The sequence below is a fragment of the Schistocerca cancellata genome, chromosome 1 (genome assembly GCF_023864275.1).
Source record: "Schistocerca cancellata isolate TAMUIC-IGC-003103 chromosome 1, iqSchCanc2.1, whole genome shotgun sequence".
NCBI classification, from domain to species: Eukaryota; Metazoa; Arthropoda; class Insecta; order Orthoptera; family Acrididae; genus Schistocerca; species Schistocerca cancellata.
This window is the reverse complement of record NC_064626.1, coordinates 689,125,544-689,132,768: the sequence shown is the minus strand read 5'-3', so window position 1 is coordinate 689,132,768 and position 7,225 is coordinate 689,125,544. Positions and strand designations below refer to the sequence as shown.

At 45.9% G+C, this 7,225-nt stretch overlaps 1 pseudogene; it reads right to left on the bottom strand.

Moving 5' to 3' along the window:
* Window positions 1-3,880: 3,880 nt before the first annotated feature.
* On the bottom strand, window positions 3,881-4,689 carry LOC126094894 (guanine nucleotide-binding protein G(I)/G(S)/G(T) subunit beta-1-like; annotated as a pseudogene).
* Between the last annotated feature and the right edge of the window lie 2,536 nt (window positions 4,690-7,225).

The window sequence follows — 7,225 nt, the reverse complement described above, 5'->3', positions numbered from 1 at the left end:
GTTGTTCTGCCACTAATGCTGCTGAGTCGGGGGTCAGTAAAAGGAGCCAATTATTAACCTAGCTCGGTTGTTGAGTGTAATCTCAACCCATAATAATTCACAGGAACTATCCACTTCTACTTCACTACAGGATAAACTACTACTAACAGCGACGAACACTCCACCACCGGTTGCATGCAATCTATCCTTTCTAAACACCGTCTGTACCTTTGTAAAAATTTCGGCAGAATTTATCTCTGGCTTCAGCCAGCTTTCTGTACCTATAACGATTTCAGCTTCGGTGCTTTCTGTCAGTGCTTGAAGTTCCGGTACTTTACCAACGCAGCTTCGACAGTTTACAATTACAATACCGATTGCTGCTTGGTCCCCGCATGTCCTGACTTTGGCCTGCACCCGTTGAGGCTGTTGCCCTTTCTGTACTTGCCCGAGGCCATCTAACCTAAAAAACCGCCCAGCCCACGCCACACAACCCCTGCTACCCGTGTAGCCGCTTGTTGCGTGTAGTGGACTCCTGACCTATCCAGCGGAACCCGAAACCCCACGACCCTATGGCGCAAGTCGAGGAATCTGCAGCGCACACGGTCGCAGAACCGTCTCAGCCTCTGATTCAGACCCTCCACTTGGCTCTGTACCAAAGGTCCGCAGTCAGTCCTGTCGACGATGCTGCAGATGGTGAGCTCTGCTTTCATCCCGCTAGCGAGACTGGCAGTCTTCACCAAATCAGATAGCCGCCGGAAGCCAGAGAGGATTTCCTCCGATCCATAGTGACACACATCATTGGTGCCGACATGAGCGACCACCTGCAGATGTGTGCACCCTGTACCCTTCATGGCATCCGGAAGGACCCTTTCCACATCTGGAATGACTCCCCCCGGTATGCACACGGAGTGCACTTTGGTTTTCTTCCCCTCCCTTGCTGCCATATCCCTAAGGGGCCCCATTACGCGCCTGACGTTGGAGCTCCCAACTACCAGTAAGCCCACCCTCTGCGACCGCCTGGATCTTGCAGACTGAGGGGCAACCTCTGGAACAGGACAAGCAGCCATGTCCGGCCGAAGATCAGTATCAGCCTGAGACAGAGCCTGAAACCGGTTCGTCAGACAAACTGGAGAGGCCTTCCGTTCAGCCCTCCGGAATGTCTTTCGCCCCCTGCCACACCTTGAGACGACCTCCCACTCTACCACAGGTGAGGGATCAGCCTCAATGCGGGCAGTATCCCAGGCAACCACAGTCGTAGTCCGATCGGGGGATGCGTGGGACGAGCTGGCCGTCCCCGACAAACCCCCATCCGGACCCCCACACTGATGCCCATTGGCAACAGCCTCAAGCTGTGTGACCGAAGCCAACACTGCCTGAAGCTGGGAGCGAAGGGATGCCAACTCAGCCTGCATCCGAACACAGCAGTTGCAGTCCCTATCCATGCTAAAAACTGTTGTGCAAAGAACGTCTGAACTAATCTACAGAGAGCGCAAACAAATCGACACAAAATTTAAACGGTTATTAAAATACAAGATTGCCTAGTAAATGCAGTAATGCTGCCACTTGTGCACTGCTGACACACTGCTCGGCGGCGGAAGGAGACTACGCGATTTTACACTATTCAGGTACTAAAACGCGATGCTACAACTCTCAAATACTATAATACGCCCGAAATTTATGAATTAAACAATGCAAGTACCAAAAACACGCAAAGAAATTAAGAATTAAACTATGTAACAAATGAGTGAGCTAGGAGTATACGACTTGCTGCTGCAGCTGCTTATCCAAATGCGGCAGGGAGCACACTGACTGTGACCAACCGACACTGGCCGCTCAAAACAAAAACAGAAGACAGACGACTACGCGAATTTACACTATTCAGGTACTAAAACGCGATGCTACAACTCTCAAATACTATAATACGCCAGAAATTTATGAATTAAACAATGCAAGTACCAAAAACACGCAAAGAAATTAAGAATTAAAGTATGTAACAAATGAGTGAGCTAGGAGTATACGACTTGCTGCTGCAGCTGCTTATCCAACGGCGGCAGGGAGCAGTTCGATGCTCAACTGTTTGATTTCGTCTGTTACTGTAGCAATGTTGTTGTCTACGTATGTTTCTGCTTTCGTAAACAACTTTCGCTTATCTTCTTGTCTCTGTGCAGTAATTGTTTCCATGACTTGTTTCTTTACTTTATTCTGTTCCTGTATAAATTTACGGTAACGCGTTTCACTGGTTTGTAGGTGGTGATTAAAACGTTCGTCAATTTGGCTGTTCTGTTGGTCAAATTTCGTGTCTACTTTCGCATCCAGTGTGCGTGAAAGTTCTGCTGACATTAATTTAAACTCGTCGCGTAACTATGTTCCGTTTTCTGAACATTGTTTAGCAACTGCACTAATTTCATCTCTAAGTAATTTTGTTGTGGCTGCATGCGTATTACTTAATTCTTGTGCAACAGATCTAATTTCTTCACTACTGTACCTAGCACTAGCCTTAATTTCCTCACGTAATTGTTCTTTAGTTTCATTACATTGCTCCGCAACGGCTGTAAACTGTTCAGTAAGCTGTTCAATAGAGGTGTCAAGTTTTTCATTAATTTGTTTGAACGACCTGTCGTGGTTTTCATTCGACTGTTTAAAACTTTCATTAAGTTGTGTGAAATTGTTGTCTTGTTTTTCATTCGACTGTTTGAGATTTTCATGAAGTTGTTGTTTCAGATTTTTATTATTTTCATTAATTTGTTGTTTGAGATTTTCATTAAGTTGTAGCAATAATGCCATAACTCGATCCATGCCAAAATTAGCTGCTGTATTCTCTGTGCTGTGTGATGGTGTATCTGCATGTGTCACGTTTTGTGTACCGGTAACCATTTGGTCATTGTCTGATTCACAAAAAGGTTTGCCAGTCGGATGTGCACTGTTGGTCACTACATCGGTATCAAATAAATTTTTTGATGTTTTGTGTAGCCTATATTGTTCACCTTCGTTAGAAACATTTATCTGATCACTGTATAAATTTTGCAAATCAGGTGTGTGAAACTGGGCAGCGTTCATTGTAACGGAAAGTGCCGCGTCATCAATTGTCGTTAAATTTACAAAGGACACAATTGAATTTGTTTGCTCATCATTTAGATTAGAATCATTACTGGTGGTCGGTACGCACTGATTGTCTGTAACTGTAGGATTATCATGAAGACACTGAGTGTCGCTTGTATTATCAGTCAAATTATTCAAGTCGGCATTTTCACTCATTACGGATCGCGATGTACTGTTAGCAGTTTTTCGCGGCATTTTGACAAGTCAACGATAAGCACAAAATCAAACAAAGACAAAGCAAAAATGGAACAAATACAGTGACAACAAAGAGCAATAAATTGCCGATGACCTGTGAAAGAAAGGGTGACAAATCAGTAAATGCGTTGCGCCAGATGCAAACTACATTCAACAATAGTGACTACTTCTCTGAAATTTACAAAGAAAATACGATCCTGGGCGGTTGTCGGCAAGTGTAACCTCCCAACAGAAAAAAACAATATAATTAGCTGCTAAGGTTCAGTGACAGTGTCAGAATTATATTGTAACAAATAAGGTCTCGGTCACAAATATTAAGTCAAAATTGACCTGGTTTCGACGCTACTATGAGCGTCGTCTTCAGAATTAGACTAACTGTACTAAAACATTAGGTATATAGTACGTTAATAAAATTAAAGTTTGTACTGACTCGAAAAGATGCAGTACTTTGAAGTCACATATTAAAAAAGATCTCAGCCGGAAAGGCGACGTCATGAACACTTGTCAGATGGCGAGCCGCTAAGGGCTGCTCGTACTGTGGACTTGTTGCAACCCTTGTCCACAGTACGAGCAGCCCAGGAAAGGGTTACTTACACTTTTCTGATGCTCACAACTTTGCTGAAGCACCACAAGCTACAGATACAAATGTACGCATATCCGAAGAAAGAGAGACATCAAATCATACATGTTTTCAATAAATGATGTACACTGCTGTCTTGTTTCGATATCCCATGACGCTAATGGGATGCGTTTAGCGCTGGTGACAATCTGCTTAACCGGAGTGTCCTGGTAATATCCTACTTAAACGCACATTTCAGTCTCACGTTCTGAGACTGTAGATCTATAAAATATTGTTCAGGCCACTGCACGCCACGTAACTCATGGAGGTTCAAATGGTTCAAATGGCTCTGAGCACTATGGGACTTAACATCTGAGGTCATCAGTCCCATAGAACTTAGAACTACTTAAACCTAACTAACCTTAGGACATCACACACATCCATGCCCAAGGCAGGATTCGAACCTGCGACCGTAGCGGTCACGTGGTTCCAGACTGAAGCGCCTAGAACCGCTCGGCCACACCGGCCGGCACTCATGGAGGGAGCGTTGGCTCATGTCTTAATCCAATCCGAACGCAAAGGAATGGCGGCACCCTGTTTGTTGTGTAACTATCCCAAACCATTAACTTGTCATCGTGTGATGCCTGCGCTAAGTTCCTGGTGTCTGGTTCCCGACGATCGCATAATCTTAGCGAGATGGCCCTTTAATGTTTGTCGAATACGCATTGTTTTCGTGCAATGGGTTGTATATTGCCCGTTGCCTGAAATAGGCTTGTAGCACATGCAGCCTTCCCCGTATTTCCATTAGCACTCTTTATTGTTTTTGCTTCTTGTTACAAACTGTGTAGAGCATTCATACTTGTGCGGAACACACCAGACACAATCAATGTAAATTGTCTCTCTGATAAGACCTCTTGCGTATGAATGCGTAGTGTCCGTTTCTCCGGACGCCTCCGAAAATACAGACACCATGCATTCATATAATTCACTGGCCTAGCTGGGCAACGGATCCACCTTCTTCACTGCGGATGCGCAAGTAAGTACGACCTCCTGTGGGAATCTCAGAGACTGAACAAGGAGGAAATGGACAGGGACTATGGATAGGTGGTGCCTCATGGGAATGTACATTGGTCGTGAGGAGTACCGAAACAGTCCACGCGGTTGCGATTACGCTGTGTCCCGGATGGTGCAGTGGCTGATGCACCTACATAGTAAGTGGGAGATCCCGATCCGGTACACATTTTCACTCGTCGCCGCTGATACCGCATAACGTCCTGATGCAACTGACAGCAACCACCCCCTCACTTTCATTTCCTTTCTTCCCCTCTCCATCTTCAATTTACATATAAAGATGTCTTGTGTCAAGGAATCATACAATTCGTATTACACCTATTTTCAGCCACCAAATTGTCTTTATTCGCAAAAATCACTAGACCAGGAATACTTTAGGGTGCGGCTTCCGTCTGCTAGACTTTGAAAGATTCGTAATTACATAATGCCTGTAGATTTCTGTAATGGCTCTTGGCAGCAGTTTGTTCATTTCTGTTCGCACTAATCGCCTGAGACACAAGGATTCTAGGAATGAGACATGGACGCTTTTATGAGCCCAAACAGCGTATCGAGTTAGAGTTGTCTCCAAAGCTGAACGAATTCTCGGTGTGGTACAGTCGTGGGAAAGGGGAGTAGAACTTTTGAGAGAACAGGAGAATGGTTTTTACGACATTGGAGTAAAGGGTAGTATATAATTTATGGAAATACGTGGTAACTGGCTGGGGAAAATAAAACAAGTAAAATAATTGAAAAGCCACGATCGCTTCAATCGTTTATTAGATGCCCGGTGCCATCATCAGACCTGTGAAGGTATAACATAACAGATTTTAGGGAGGGCTTACGTGAGTTAACTATATACATTGCAATTATTACAGAACCACATACCTGAAACGTGGATTAATATTCATAAAACCATATGGACATCATCGCATATGAGGCAGACCATCTGATAAAATCATTGTCACAACCAATAAAAATAATAAAAAACTGCTCTCATGGTCGTTCTTCCCATAAAATATAAAACTGAAGTCATCAGATAAAACTACCACTGCTCGCCTAACACCGGTCGGCATCATCACTGCCCTATTCCGCGCAGGCTTACCTGCTGTGATTCTAGCGGTTCACAACCGGCCACCAGATAGCGCTGTCCAAGTAGCGCATACACAGTCCCACGGTATAACCACTCATTACTACTAAAACATAACTTTACTATAACTGCTTGTCACATACCCATGCAAAGCTCACATTTGCGCATACATTTCCTGTGCATAAAGTTAACTCATGTAAGCCCCCCCTCAAATCTGTTATGTTATACCTTCACAGATCTGGCGATGGCATCTTCAGAGTGCTGAAACCGGTCATCTGATAAACGATTGAAGCGATCGTGGCTTTTCAATTATTTTAAAAACAGAGTGATCGCCCCACGACACACCATGTGTTCACTGTAAAACAAGTAAGCTTTGAATTCCCATGAAACTGATTACGATTTCTATGATTCATATTGTTATTTTTCTGATTCTGAGAATCCTGCGTATGCCGTATTTAACAGACCTCACTGTACTCTTTCGATAAGGCAACGAGAGTGAAGGCGCCGGAAAACTCCTTTTTCCCGGCAGCTCCATCGATGTGGAACTCTCGACTGACAGCGGAGTGAGTATGCAGTTCCTTAGATTGACGGGCTGAGTAAGCCGATCAATCAACCGCGATCGAGTCTGTTGGCGTATCTTGTCTGCGTTTCCAGGGCACTGGCCGCCACTCATCGTGCCCCCCCCCCCCTCCTCCGCCTCCCCACCACCACTCCCTACACCCCCATCCAGCCCCCCCCCCACCCACAGCCCTCCTCCAGCCAGGATCCACCCCGTCCGGTAAGGGAAGGAAGAGGAGGGCGATTGATGCGGGATCAGGTCCCTAGCTGCGGACGATGTGCCCCGCCGATTGGAACCAGATTCATTATAGATTCTCAGTCCAGTTAGACGGTGTCGAGAGGGGACAGAGAAGCGACGCAGGGAAATTGCCTTTTGCTCGTTTTGTTGAAATTAAGGGAGGCGCGGAGGAGGACGGAGGAGGATGCTCGGTCCAGCGGAGGGCGCGCCGGAGACGCCGTGAGGGCGGCGGGAGGGCGGCGGAGGAAGGGGAGAGCAGGCGAGGGCTCAGGACTGGCGCGTTCCGATCGCGAGAACTCCCAACTTGATATTAAATTTGATAGTCAACTGGCGAGCGGCGCGGCTCGCAGCGTTCCACACGAATTTGGGGTTAGCGACACTTTACACTACTCGTCGCGTCCTGTTTAATTAATCGAGCGTCTCTGCAGGAATCTGTGCAGCTGTAGCAGTGCATAGTTAC